We start from the raw sequence: 15554 nt of genomic DNA, 5'->3' as shown, positions 1-15554 counted from the left end.
GTGGCATTTATTATTATTATTATTATTGTTTATTCTTACTTGGTGGGGGAAAATAAAGTATTTTCTTGCTTGTCCATTCAAGAAGGGCCAAGTGCATCAGTATCCAGACACATCCACGTGATGCCACTCACCTACCTACAGAGAGATAACTCAGTCTTGGCTCAGATAATGAGGCGGAGTTCATCACTCTGGTTTATAAACAAGGGATCATGATTGCTTAGGCCTAGTCAAGAGTAGGACAAGCAAACTGAGGAGAAACAAATCGATAGCTTCATCGACATCCTATGGGGTGTATGTATTTTCATACACCTGAGCCCTTACAACAGCCTTATGGGGACAGATCATTATCTTAGCCCTTCTATCATAGTTCCTCACCCCCAAACTGTTTGTCAGGAGCTCACAAGACAGACTTTTCTGCAGACGCATTTTTTTATGGCATTCTTCAGCTCCCTATTCCTGAGGCTGAAAATGATTGGGCTAAGAAAGGGCGTGAAGACTGTATAGGTGGTGGCCATCAGGGTGTTACTGTCCATAGAATGAGGGCCCTTGGGCTTGAGGTAGATGATGGAGGCAAAACCGTAGTGCACGACCACCACAGTGAGGTGGGACACACATGTGGAGAAGGTCTTGTGCCGGCCCTCAGCAGAGGGGATCCTCAAGATGGCGGCCACAGTGAAGACATAGGAGAGGAAGATGAGGAACAAACAGCCCAACAGAGCCGTGACACACACCAGGATCACACCCAAGGTGACAGAGGATGTCTCCCTCCCACAGGACAACTTCAAGAGGGGAAGCACGTGGCAGGCAAAATGGTAGATCATATTAGACCCACAGAAGTTGAGGTGAAAAACTATCAAAGTCACCATCATCCCCATGACTGAGCCACCAGCCCAGGACCAGAACACGAGACTCGCACAGCCTTGGGTGCCCATGAGCACATTGTAGCTCACAGGGTGACAAATGGCCATGTAGCGGTCATAGCCCATGATCATGAGCAGGAAGGAGTGGGTGAAGCCAAACGTGAAGGAGAAGAACATCTGGCTGGCACAGGCCACAAAGGTGATGGAGTGATGGGTGGAGAGCATGTCCACCAGCATGCGAGGGCTGAAGGCACAGTGAACAGAATCTCAGAGATGGAGGGCACACAGGAAGAGGTACATGGGCGTGTGGAGGCTGCGCTCGCTCCAGATGGTGGCCATGATGAGCAGGTTCCCCAGCAGTGTGAACAGGTACATCAGCAGGTACAGGAAGAAGAAGATGGGCAGGAGATGCTGGGGGAAGGTGGAGAAGCCAAGGAGGATGAATTCAGTCACCGTGCTCCAGTTCTGACCAGTCAAAGATGCTGCATGTGTTCAGATCAGAAACAGAATGAAGCAGGTGATTAAAACATAAACTCGAACTGAGATTTGATGGCAATTTAAGAACTTTATACTGTTGAACAATTGGCTTAACTTTTCTGGGTCTCACAATCTTCATACATAGCAAGGAGTAAATCATAATAGTCCTTACCATCAACACAGGGATAAAGATAGAATGAGATCAGCATAATACATGCGTAAGACATAGTGTGACTACTGGGTTTTACTAGCAGTCACTAAAAGAAATAAAAGATCCCATATTGTAATTATTAAAGACAAGCAGAATTGGTCAGAGTTGTATTCTCTCGAATGTTGTGCCTGTTTGGAAAACATATATTTGGGTCTTGGGCTTAAAAAAATCTTTTTTCTCTCAGAATCTTTTTCTTTTAACTGATTAACTCATTTATGCTTGTTTTAATACTATTTTATTGGTACGTATATCTGCCATCTTATTTTGTATTTGTCTTTGCTCTTCTGAAGGAACGGAATAGACTGTAAAGAGAAGGATGGATGACTATATGCCAGGCAAATATACTAAGTGAAAGTTGATTCAGCAATCTTGATAACAGACAAAATGGATTTAAGGAAACAAGAATCATAATGTCTCCATTATGACTAGTCACTAAAAGGAACCAGGAAACCTGGAGAAATGGTCTGATTACGAAAGAAAGCCTAGGACGTGTCCGCCATTGTGAATTGGAACTTTCCTTGAGTAATGGGCTAATGTTAAGAGGATACAGGAACCAGGTTGAAAATGTGCCCATTGGCCAAAGCTGATCATGAAAGAATGATCGTTGTACAGAGGATGGAGGGTCAAACTACATGGTACCATGGGGAGTCAATCAGACAAATTCAGAAGGCAGAACCTTCCACAGAAACTGGTCTGGTCTCATCACTGAACCAGGTGATGAAAAGGATGAAGAGAAATTCTAGTGACGTAACAAGAAGATGCAATAAACTGTGCTAGATTGGGTCCTGATGTAGATAAACCATCTACAACATAAAGCATTTTTATGGCAACAGAGAAAACTTTGATCATGGTATGAATGAATGGTTAGATGTGAAAATATTAAGAAATTATTATTATTAAATCATTAAGCATATTCTTGTTATTTTGGGTGGGAAGCAAAATATTCTCAGTATTTACATGCATGCTAAAATTCAACAATTACACACATACACCAAGTGATAAAGAAATGATATTTTATAAATGTTAGAAGAACATCTTAGTGAGCAGCATAAATATCATTAATCTATGAAGCAATACATCCTGGAATATTAGGTAATAATTAAACAACACAACATCAATGAAAGAGATATAAATAGAAATAGCTAAATCAATAATAGATAGATAAATTATAGTTAGATATTTTAACAGATTTTAGAAATGCGATTTGTGGATTATTAGCAAGAATGCAATTAATAATATTGAGACATTAGCTATTGGGTATATTTAGACTCTTCCAAAAAAGTGATTAAACATTGTTTTCAAACACAGAGAGGACTTTTACAAAAATCGACGCTATTAGGACATAAACACATTGCCCATCATTGGCAAAGTTAAATATTATTTAGATTGTAATACACTAACAATAGAAATTATGGAGAAGGAATAGCTTTCCAAATCTCTTCTGTTTGGAAGCTAAATTTACTGTTAAATAATCTAATGTTTCGACAGTAAATCAAAAAAATTCAGAAATACCTTAATTAAATAAATTAAGCATTGAATGTCAAATTTTTAATCCAAAATAGTCTTATTTCGGAAATATACACCTTTAAATATATTTATCAGGAAATGAAATCAAGAAAATATCATGCTAATAAAACGAATATCAGGTTATTGGAAAAAATTAGTTAGATAGAAAAAAGGAGAAGATGCCAGTAACAAAACACAAAATTAACACTGGGAAATAACAAAAATAATGGATATTTTTAAAATGACTAAAAATATAATGTGACAAATTTGAATCTATAGATGAAATAAATAAATTCTTAGAAAATATACAATTCCAAAACTGGTGCAGGAAAAACTAGGGGCCCTGGATGTGGAAATAAGTTTTAAAGAAGTTGAGAAGTTTTGTCAAGGACTGTCCCTGCCTAATACCGTTGGCCCCAGTGAGTTTGCAGGTGAGCTCTCCTAAACTATAAGGAACAACCTGAACCTTATACACGTTCTTCAAAAAACAGAAAAATATGTATATAATTGACTGCACTCATTTCCTCAGGTTAATGCAATCTCGATTCTAAAGCCAGGTAGAATGTTTGTAAGAGCAGACATTTGCGTTTCCCCTATCCGTATGGATTTTAAAATCCATCATAAGACATAACCTAGTCAAATGCAACGGTTTATGAAAAACAGTATATTGTGATCAAGTGGTGTGGCAAGATCCCATGAACGAGAAGGATGGTTGGACATCAGAAAACTTGTCATGTGACTCATCATATAAATAAAGTAAAAAAGAAAACTCATATAATTATTTCAATCAGCCAGGATGATTGTAAAATTCAACTCCTATTCATGGTTTTATGAAAAGTCTCTTCACTGCATGAAATCGAAGGGGTCTTTCTTAGCTAGATAAGGAATACGTACTACAAAATTAGCAAATCCTGTACTAAACGGGGAAACTAGATGCAGTGTCTTAGGATCAGGCACAGGCCCCGGCTACTCACTGTCTCTGCTGTTCTTCAGCATGGAACTGGCCATCATGGGCTGGGCTGTAAGGAGAGGAAAAGAAGGGGCGTCAGGATGGGAAGGGAAGAAACGTGGTCGTCTACCCGGAGAAGATCCAAGCGTCAGGACGGGATACAGAAAACAACAGGAGGACACAACGCAGCCAAAGGTGAATCTGTTTACAAAACTCAGAGTGTTCCTCATGTTGTCACCAGGCATATTCAATCAAATATAGAATTTAAGTAAGAAGTGTGGTGACATTTCCCATAGTGACACAAACTATGAAGAAACAGCTCTCAAGCATTTTGGTCTCAGGATTCCTTTACATTGAACAGGCAGAGGCCTTCAAGGACTCTATCAATTTTTATCATATTAGATGTTAAAGCTGAGAATCTTTAAAAATATTTAGTGATTAGTATATTTAAAAGAATGATAATACAGCACTTCATGTTAATCCAAGTAACATGTTGTTAGGAAAGTAATTACATTTCTCAAAACACAAGTAGTGAGGAGAGTGGCCTGGTTTTACATTTTTGCAAATATACCTAATGTCTGACTTGAGGGGAGACAAGCTGGCACTCGCATCTGCATCTTCATCAGTCTGTGGCACACACTGTTTTAGTTGAAGCATATGGCAAACACATCCCCACATGCAGTTGGAAAACTGAGGACCTCATGGACCCCAGGGTTCCTCGTATGGCACTTTGAAATCCTCTGTTACAAGATATCTAATAATTAACCCAAAACATGCAACACCTCCAAAGAGAGAAATTTTAACCACTAATAAAAATGTAGATGATTTGAATACATGGAATCCCGTCTACACTCTTGGAGGGGATGAGCTTGTATGGTTATGATGTCAGTTCTCCTCCTAATTATATCATTGGTGAAATTGCATTTCCAATTCCCATGAATCGACTATCAATTTAACATTATGCTAAATTTCCTTCTGAAAAGTAAAACTCAGTGCAAAGCTATACTAATTTTCTAAAAATACAGTAAACAGCAGAGATAAGCCGTCCTAGGTATTGAAGCACATTATGGAGTCAGAGTCATTTTGAACAATGTGAATCTGGAACATACAATGACGCTGATTAAATTGATTGAATTTCTCAAAGAAATATGCCTGAATTATCAAAATCTAATCTACGATAAAGGTGGCAGCAGAAACCAAATGGAAACGATGGATTTTTACTAGTTTATGGTGGGAAAACTGATCGTTTTGTGAAGCAAAGTAAATCAGATTTTTCTGCCGAAGACCACATCCAGAGATGTAATGCACGTGGGTCAAGACATAAATATGAAATATGAACTATAAAGTTAACAGGAGAAAGTTTAGAAAAACAATTTTGTTGATGTAGCAGTGGAAAAGGATTTCTTAAGAAAAACTCTAAAAGCACAAATGATAGGTGATACTAAAATGATATGCCACACCCACATTAAGGATTTATGTTCACTGAAAGAGACTTTTGATAAAGTTGACAGGCAGATGGAGAGTTGGGAAAAATCATTTGCATTGCCTGAAGCTGACAAGGGCACACCATCTAGCATAAACGTGAAATCATTATATCAGGAAGAAGTAGGAACCTCAATACAGAAATGAGCAAGGGTAATGAGCAAATATTTCACAAAAGGAGTTGTCAAGGCATATATAAGTATGCTTGAAAAAGGGAAGAAAAGAGCAAGAAAGAGAGAGAAAGAAAGAAACAGGGATGGAATTTCAAGGTATACTTATCCAATTCCCCAAAAGAGAGAGTGTCCAGTGTTGACGGGCTACGGGAAGAAAGAACCTGTAACACTGCTGGTGGGATGTAGAATGATGAAAATTAAGAATAGACATGCTCAGTACCCCTGTCACTTTGCTCCTGAGTACCTATCTCATTTCTTACACCTATTTATAAGGGAACATGTAAGAGGATGTTCCTTGCTGCGCTGCTTTAGCGGGGGAATGGGACAAGCCTGCGTGTCCACAACTGGGGAGAGGGCAGGTAAGATGTGTTGGATGCAAACCCTGGAGCCCCAGGCAGGAACTAGATATACACAGAGCAGGGTGAATGAGTCTTTAATATAATATTGAGTGAATAAAGCAACACAGGAAAAACTCTCTGGCATAATTCCATTTGGGCACATTAAGGACATAGCACATGAAACTATTCTGTATGATGCTGTAACAGCGCATACATGTCATTATTCCTCTGTCAAAACACATAGGACCTGGGGCCGGCCCCGTGAATGAGTGGCTGTTCTCGCACTCCATTTCAGCAGCCCAGGGTTTCACTGGTTCGGATCCTGGGCACAAACATGGCCCTGCTCATCAGGGCATGTTGAGGAGGGGAACAACACTGCATAACCAGAGGCTCTTGCAACTAGAATATACAACTATGTACTGGGGGGCTTTTGAGAGGAGAAGAAAAAAAAAGATAGGCAACAGTTGTTAGCTCAGATGCCAATATTTGAAAAAGAAAAAACCCATAGAATGAACAACACAAGAAAGAAATCTACTGAAAAATATGGATTTTAATTAATAATAATGTATCCACATTGATTCAATGAAAGGAAAAATGGACCACACTATTACAGGATTGTACAACGTTTAGCAGCTTCCCCGGCCCCAGTCCACCAAGGCCAGTAGCATCCCCTCCCTCCCCGTGAGTGAAACAACCAAACGTGTCTCCAGACATGTACAAATAATCCGTAGGGGTCAGAATCACCCAAAAATGACAAGGGTGACCTAGGAGCTACAAAGGGCATCTAGGCTGGGTGAGAAGCAGGGATCCAGAATAGGTAACCCAAGAAGATCCCTCCCAAGGCTAAAATTCTCTTTTAAGATGCTTTTTCCTGGCCCTGACCCCACGTCCAGCCCTAGGCAGCACTCCCCACAGCTGTCTGATACTGCCCCCCTACACTCGCAGTCCTGGTCCTCCTCAGCCTGGGCTGCCTCTCCCATGAAGCCACCAGCAGGGGAGGGCAGAAGAAGCTCTCCTGCTTGATGCTGTGAGCAGCACACACAGCCAGGTGTGGGTCAGGCCTCGGGGCTCCTCCGGCTGATGCCGTGTGCTTTATCCCTGCTGCAGCCTTCCCAGCAGGCTGCTCCCCAGGGCCTCTCCAGGATACCAACCTAGAGGATCTGTCCACAGGGTCTGGAGAGGCCAGGAGGGACCTCAGTGGGCCTTTGGGGCCCTACAGCCTGCACTGAAACTCCAGCTCTGCACACACAGCAAGGGCCCCCTGCCATCTCTCTCTGCCCAGAGAGGCCCCAGCCCCAGTTGAGGGCTGAGGAGCTCCCAGTCTTGGGGAGACAGGGCTGTGTACAGATGCCTCAACTCCTTGGGGGTCTGGCTAGAGTCAGAGGGAAGGTGGGAGCTGGAGGAACCAGAGTTGGAATCCAGGGCTGTGCCTTGGGTGAGGACAGCTGAGGCTTCCCAGGATAAGGGCAATTTGGAGCTGGTCTTGGAGAGAGGATTCTCTTGGGCAATAGGTGTGCTCAGTGTCTTCTGGACAAAGCAGCAGCCCCGCCTCTGTTCTCGGTCAGGTTCTAGCCTGTCCCTGCAGTCCTGCCATCCAAGCCAGACAGTCTGACATGAGCACATGGCTCCCTGTGATATATGAAAACGTAAATGTTTGGTCTCAGCTCTTTGTCCCTGGTTCTTGACACTCAGCTCCTAAATTCCTTGGAATCACAGGAGTGATGAGTGTCTTCCATGCTGACGAGATGACTGACGGATGGGAGCCCATGGGTAGCTTCAGGATGAGGGCAGCACCTGAGATACCCAGGCAGGTTCAGACTTGGAACTTTCAGCCCCACACCCAGGACCTCTGGGGAGGGGAGAGGGGCTGGAGGTCGAGCTCATCACCAATGCCACATGATTCGATCAATCATGCCTGGGTAGTGAGCTCCCCACAAGTCTCCCTAGACCCCAGGATTCGGAGAGCTTCTGGGTTGTGAGCACATTGAGGCGCTGGGAGGGTGGTGCACCTGGAGAGGGCAGGGGAGTTCCATGCCCCTTCCCACATACCTTGCCCTAAGCATCTCTTCTGACTGGCTATTCCTGAGTGGTTTCCTCTACAATAAACTGGCAACAGTAACTAAACCGCTTTCCTGACTTCTGTGAATCATTCTAGCAAAGTGTCCAACCTCAACAGGGAGGGTTATGGGAACCCCATTCTGTGAAACCAAGTCAGACAGCAGTGTGGGTACCCTGGGCCCCCAATACCTGCCACTGGTGTCTCAAGGGGGCTGTCTTGTGGGACTGAGCCCTTAAACCTGTGGAGTCAGTGCTAAAACCTGGCAGAGCAACCCCTTCACATCAGGCCAATGACAGGGAAGCCACAGCCAAGCAGGTGGGAAAGACTGAGACACAACCTCCCCACACACTTCTCTCTGCTGTGTAGCAGCCCAAACCGGGAGTGAACTCAAACCTGGAGCTTCTCTCTGAGGAGCGAAGGATTTTCATCCCACATCAGGCACCCAAGCCCTTCAGACCAGCACCTGAGAGATGAGCCCCTAAAACCTCTGGCTTGAAGACCAATGTGGCTCATGCTCACTAGACTCATGGGGCTGATGTGAAATGAGGATCTGCTCTTGAAGGGCCTGTGTGCAGACTCGCAGGCTCCAGGGCCCAGTGCAGAAGCAGCCCTTTGAGAAGTGCCCATCCTTTATGTGAAAGAGACTCATTTCCTAATGTGAACGCGTTGGTCTGAGGGGCGGGGGCCTCTAGGATGCTCTCGGGTCAGAGGCTAGCGTGTGCCATCTTCTTCTTCCTGCTCTCCTCTGCCTCACCAAAGCTGGTGGCTGCAATCTTTTTTGACTTTTCATTTCCCTTTTTTTCTTTTCTTTTTCATTTTTTCTTCCTTCTTTCCCCCTTCCATCAGCAAGTGCTGTCTTTGCACTCTATGTCTGCCATGCTCCCGAGCATCCATAGCTCCCAGACGGGGGCTTCTACACACATCTCATGCTCTGGTTTTTATGCCTGGAGCCTTGGTTTTATTCAGCTGCCCGGGGGATACCCCTTGATTTCCTGGCTCTGGTGGCCAGGGAACTTGCATTCCTGGGTCCCGCAAGACTGTAACAATAGGAGAGACAGTTCTCGGCAGACTACCACCCCCAGGACACTGCACAGACAGCAGAGTGAAAGCACAAAGCCTTTCTGTGAAAGAGGCCTCCTTGCTCGTCCTGGAACTTCAGTCTGCGAGGCAGTCTTCAGGTCTGGCAAACATCTAGAGGCCACGTAAGTGCCCTCATGGAACATGGGCTGGGGATGCCATCATTGAACTCTCCCTCAATCTTGCTAAATCTCACCAGTATCTCCCAGAAAGAAGCTTGTACACTCATCTAGACCCTCAGGTTGTGGGACTGCTGCCCAGGGGACGCCTCCAGACTGACTGGCTCTGGGTGCCAGTGGGGCTTACGCTTGTAGTCCCACAGGAATGTGCACATTTGCATTCTTTAGAAGCTGCTGCCTGGTGGTCTGGTTTCCAATCAGCCTGAGTCTAGGCACTGGCTGAGATGCTCCCCTTTGGGACAGTGACTGGTCTTGGCACACCCTCAACTCCTGGGACCTATTAAAAATCAAATAGGCTTCCTAGACAATAACAAAGGTCTGAGAGACAACCTAGAGCTAGAAGCTGGGGCAGAGTTGAACATCTCCTACATGAGGCCAACCTTCAAGACTGGGAGAGGTGGCTGTTTCATGTAATGCTTAGAAACCAGCACAGAGAGTTAAGCAAAATGAAGGAAAAAAGGAATATGTCCCAAACCAAGAAAAAAGCAAAATCTCAGAAAAATACCTTAATGAAATGGAGATAAATAATTTCCATAATAAAGAGTTCAAAGTAAAAATCATAAAGATGCTCACTGAATTTGGGAGGAGAATGCATGAAAACAGTGGGAACATCAACGAAGACAGAAAATATAAGAAAGTTCCAAGCAGAAGTCACAGAACTGAAGAATACAATAATTGCACTAAAAATACACGAGGAGGATTCGATAGCAGACTAGGTGAAGCAGAAGACAGGATCAGCGAACTTGAAGACAGGGCACTGGAACTCTCCCAACCAAGCAGCAAGAAGAAAAAAGAATGAAAAACGTGAGGATAGCTAAGGGATTTATGGGACAACATTAAGCAGACTAATGCAGAAAGCATAGGAGCCCCAGAAGGAGAAGAGAAAGGTTAGGAAATTTATTTGAGGAAATAATGGCTGACAACTTCCCTAACCAGGGGAAGGAAACAAACATCCAGATCAAGGAAGCCCAGAGAGTTCCAAATAAGATGACCCTAAAGAGACCACACCAAGAGACCTTATATCAAAATGTCAAAAATTAAAGACAGAGAGACTCCTAAAAGCAGCAGGAGAAACACAACTTGGTATATAAAAGGGAACTTCATAAGACATAAAAAGATCAGTCGATTTTTTAGCAGAAACTTTGCAGGCCATAAGGAAGTGGCACACTATATTCAAAGTGCTTAAAGAAGAAATTTCCGACCAAGAATATTCTATGCAGCAAATTTATAATTCAGAATTGAAGGAGAGAGAAAGAGTTTTCCAGACAAGCAAAAACTAAAGGAGTCCACCAGCACTGTACCAGCCTTAGAAGAAAGGTAAAAGGATTTCTTTAAGCTGAAAAGAAAGCACAATAATTAGTAACAAGAAAACATGTGAAAGTGTAAATCTCACTGTGTAAAGGTAAATATATACTAAAGGCAGTAGATTAATCATGTACATGGAGTTTAAAAGACAAAAGTAGTAAATATAATTGTAACCACAATAATTAGTTAAGGAACACACAAGATGAAAAGATGTAAAAGGTGACATCAAAAACATACAACATGGGGGGGGGGAGTAAAAGTGCAAAGTTTCAGAATGCATTCAAAATTAAGGCATTAACTTAAAATAGACTGTTATAAATATAAGTGGTCATATGTAAGCCTCATGGTAACCCACCAAGGATAAACCTATAGTAGATACATAAGAGATCATGAGAAAGTAATCTAGGCATAAAACTAAATAAAGTCATCAAACTACCAAGGAAGAAAGCAAGACAAGAAGAAAAGAACACAGAAATTACAAAATCACCAGAAAACAAAGAGAAGAAGAAAGGAACATAGGACCTCCAAAATGGCCAGAGAACAGTTAACAAAATGGCAATAAGTACATATCTATCTGTAATTACTTTAAAGGTAAGTGCACTAAATTCTCCAATCAAAAGTCATAGAGTGGCTGAATAGATTAAAAAAAACAAGACCTAGGTATATGCTGCCTACAAGAGACTAACTTCAGATGTAAGAAGACACAAAGATTGAAAGTGAAGGGATAAAAGAAGATTTTCCACGCAAATGGGAACCAAAAGAAAGGACAAAATAGACTTTAAAACAAAGACTATAATAAGAGACAAAAAGGGCACTAAATAATGATAAAGGAGTCAATCCAACCAAAGGCTGTAACATTTATAAATATTTACGCACCCAATATAGGAGCATCTGAATATATAAAGCATATACTAATGGCCTAAAGGGAGAAATAGACAGTAGTACAATAACAGCAGGGGACTTTAATATAACACTTACATCAATGGATAGATCACTTAGACAGAAAATCAATAAGAAAACATCTGCTTTAAGCGACACTTTAGACGAGATGGACTTAGACAGATACAGAACATTCCATTCAAAAGCAACAGAGCACACATTCTTCTCAAGAGCACGTAGAACATTCTCCAGGACAGATCATATGTTAGGCCACAAAACAGGTCTTAACCAATTTGAGAAGACTGAAGTCACATCAAGCATCGTTTCCAATCATGACAGTATGAAACTAGAAATCAATTACAAGGAGGAAATTGAAAAACTCACAAATATGTGGAGACTAAATGATATGATACTGAACAACAAATGGGTCAACAAAGAGTTCAAAAACACCTTGAGAAAAATGAAAATGGCAATACAACATACCAAAACTTATGAGATGCATGAAAAGCAGTTCTAAGAGGGAAGTACCTAGCAAGAAATGCCTACCTCCGAAAACAAGAAAAATAACAAATAAACGACCTAACTTTACAAGTCAAGAAACTAGAAAAAGAAGAACAAAGCCCAAAGTTAGTAGAAGGAAGGAAGTAAAGATTAGAGCAGAAATAAATGAAATAGCGAGTAAAAAGACAATGGAAAAAATCAATGAAACTAAGAGCTGATTCTTTGAAAAGATAAACAAAATTGACAGACCTTTAGCTATACTCACCATGAAAAAAAGAGAGAAAACTCAAATAAATGAAATAAAAAAATGAAAGAGATGATGTTACAACTGATACCACAGAAATACAAAAGGTCATAAGAGACTGCTATGAACAATTATATGCCAACAAATTGGACAACCTAGAAGAAGTGGATAAATTCCCAGAAATATACAACTTACCAAGACTGAATCATGAAGAAACAGAAAATCTGAACAGACTGATTACTAGTAAGGATATTGAATCAGTAATAATAATAATAATAAAAACTCCAAACATACAAAAGCCCAGGGCCAGATGGCGTCACTGGGGAATTCTACCAAATACTCAAAGAAGAATTAATAACAGTCCTTCTCAAATTCTTTCAAAATATAGAAGAGGAAGGAACTCTTCCAACCTCATTTTACAAGGCCAGGATTATCATGATACCAAAACCAGACAAGGATGTCACAAGAAAAGAAAATTAAAGGCCAATATCCCTGATGAACATAGATGCATAAATCCTCAACAAAATACTAGCAAACTGACTTCAACAATACATTAAAAAGACAATACACCATGATCAAGTGGAATTTGTTCCAGGGATGCAAGGATGATTCAACATCCACAAATCACTCAATGTGATGCACCACATTAACACAAGGGAGGATAAAAATCTTATGATCTCAGTAGATAGAGAAAAAGCATTTGAAAAAATTCAACATCCATGGTAAAAACTCTCAACAAAGCGAGTATAGAGGAAGCATATCTCACACATCTAAGCCCACAGCTAACGTCACACTCAACAGAGAAAAGCTGAAAGCTATCCCTCTAGGATCAGGAAGGACAAAGACGCCCACTCTTACCACTTTTACTCAAGTCCTGGCCAGAGAAATTAGGCAAGAAAAATTAATAAATAAAAGGCATCCAGATTGGAAAGCAAGAAGCAAATCTACTATTTGCAGATGACATGATATTCTCTATAAAAAACCCTAAAGACTCTCAAAAAAGTGTTAGAACTAATAAATTCAGTAAGGTTGCAGGATATGAAATCAATACACCAAAATCTGTTGTGTTTCTATATACTCATAATGAAATATAAGAAAGAGAAATTAAGAAAACAATCCCATTTACAATTGCATCCAAAAGAATAAAATACTTAGGAGTAAATTTAACCAAAGAGGGGAGAGATCTACACACTGATAACTATAAAGCACTGACAGAAGAAATTGAAGATGACACAAATAAGTGGAAAGATATTCGATCCTCATAGAGTGGAAAAATTAATATTGTTAAAAGTCCATAATCCCCAAAGTGATCTACAGATTCAGTGCAATGCTAATCAAAATTCCAAAAGCATCTTTCACAGAAATAGAAAAAACCATCCTAAAATTCATTTGGAACCAGGAAAGACCCAAAACAGCCAAAGAAATCTTGGGAAAGAGGAACAAAGCTGGAGCCATGACACTGCCTGATTTCAGATTATACTACAAAGCTACAGTATCCCAAACAGAATGGTGCCCTAAAAAAACAGACACATAGACCAGTGGAACAGAATACACAGCCCAGAAATAATCCCATGCATTTATAGTCAAGGGATCTTCAACAAAGGCACCAAGAACACACAATGGGGAAAGAATAGCCTCTCAGTAACTGGTGTTGGGAAAACTGAATAGCCACATGTGGAAGAAGGAAATTGGACCCTTATCTTACACCTACACAAAAATAAACTCAAAAGTGATTAAAGACTTCAATGTAAGCCCTGCAACTGTAAAACTAGTAGAAGAAAACATAGTGAAAAAGCTTCTTGCCATTATCCGGGCAATGACATTTTGGATACAACATCAAAAGTACAGGCAGCCAAAAAAACAGACAAGTGGGATTCATCCAACTTCTGTTAAAAAAAAAAAACAAACCTTCTGTACAGAAAAGGAAACAAGGACCAGTGAAGAGACACCCTATGGAATGGGAGAAAATAGTTTCCAACCACATACCTGATAAGCAGTTAATGTCCAAAATATGTTAGGAACTCAAGCAAATAACTATCAAGCAAACCAATAACCTAACTAAAAAATGGGCAAAGGACCTGAATAGACAGTTCTCAAAAGAAGATATGCAAATGGCCAACAAGTACATGAAAATGTGTTCAATATCACTAATCATCAGAGAAATGCAAATCAAAACCACAATGAGATATCATCTCACACTGTTAGGACAGCTATTAGCAAAAAGGCAAAAGGTAACAAATGTTGAGGTGGATGTGGAGAAAAGGAAACCCTTGTGAACTGTTGGTGGAATGTAAATTCTTACAGGCCCTGTGGCAAGCAGTATGGAGTTTCCTCAAAAAACTAAAAATAGAACTAGCATACGATCCCATTTCTGGGTACATTTCCAAAGGAGATGGAATCAGTGTCTCACGGGGATACCCGCACCCCACGTCCACTGCGGCACCATGCACAGCAACTGACACACAGAAACAACCCAAGTGTCTGCTGACAGATGAACAGATACAGAGCATGCAACACACACACACACACACACACTGCAATGTTGTTCAGCCATAAGAAGAAGGAAATCTTGTCATTTGCAGCAACATGGATGAACCTGGAGGACACTATACTAAGTGAAATAAGCCTGGCACAGAAGGAAAAAACTGATTTCGCTTATATGTGGAATGTTTAAAAAATCAAATATGTAGAAGCAGAGTAGAATGCTGGTTCCCAGGGGCAGAGAGGCGGTGGAAATGGGGAGATGCTAGTCAAAGGGCACAAAATCCTAGTTACGGAAGATGACAAGTCTAGAGATCTAAGGCACAGCATGATGACTATAGTTAATAACGCTGTATTCAATAGTGGAAATTTGACTTTCATTTCCTTCAGCTGTACAGTGGAAGTAATTATAATAACCACCTCCCACAATGTTCTCAGGATTGAGAAGACCTTACCTGTTGCCTCCTCAGCAGGCGTAAAGTTGGCTATAGGCATTGTTGAAGGGTACCATGTTGCCCTTACACTTAAACATGGCACCTGCATCTCTGGGACCAAAGTTTTTGGTGTTTATCCTGAAGGAAGTCCCCCTCTGGTGCCTGGGATCAGCTAGGGCTGCAAATGCATTACAGAGGGGTTACTCACACCCTCAATGAGTCCTGTCCTTCCCAGTCATGGGAAGCACCTACCTCAAAAGTTTCAAAGTCCCCTTTGGTGCCTGCCATCTGTCCAGGCCAGCTCTGGTCCTTAGATATCCTCCTTGGGCCACCCTTGGCCCACAACTCCACACACGGGGTTGACTTGAAGCCACAAGTAGCTCTGAGATTTGCATCTGT

General features: G+C 41.4%; 1 pseudogene; it reads right to left on the bottom strand.

Annotated features, from left to right (window-relative positions):
• Positions 1 to 389: 389 nt before the first annotated feature.
• LOC106831776 (olfactory receptor 10H3-like) overlaps positions 390 to 15554 on the bottom strand; it is a 30904-nt pseudogene continuing 15739 nt past the window's right edge.

Source organism: Equus asinus, chromosome 10 (genome assembly GCF_041296235.1).
Source record: "Equus asinus isolate D_3611 breed Donkey chromosome 10, EquAss-T2T_v2, whole genome shotgun sequence".
Classification (NCBI taxonomy): Eukaryota; Metazoa; Chordata; class Mammalia; order Perissodactyla; family Equidae; genus Equus; species Equus asinus.
Note: the sequence above shows the minus strand (reverse complement) of the source record. Positions and strands in the feature narration are given on the sequence as shown.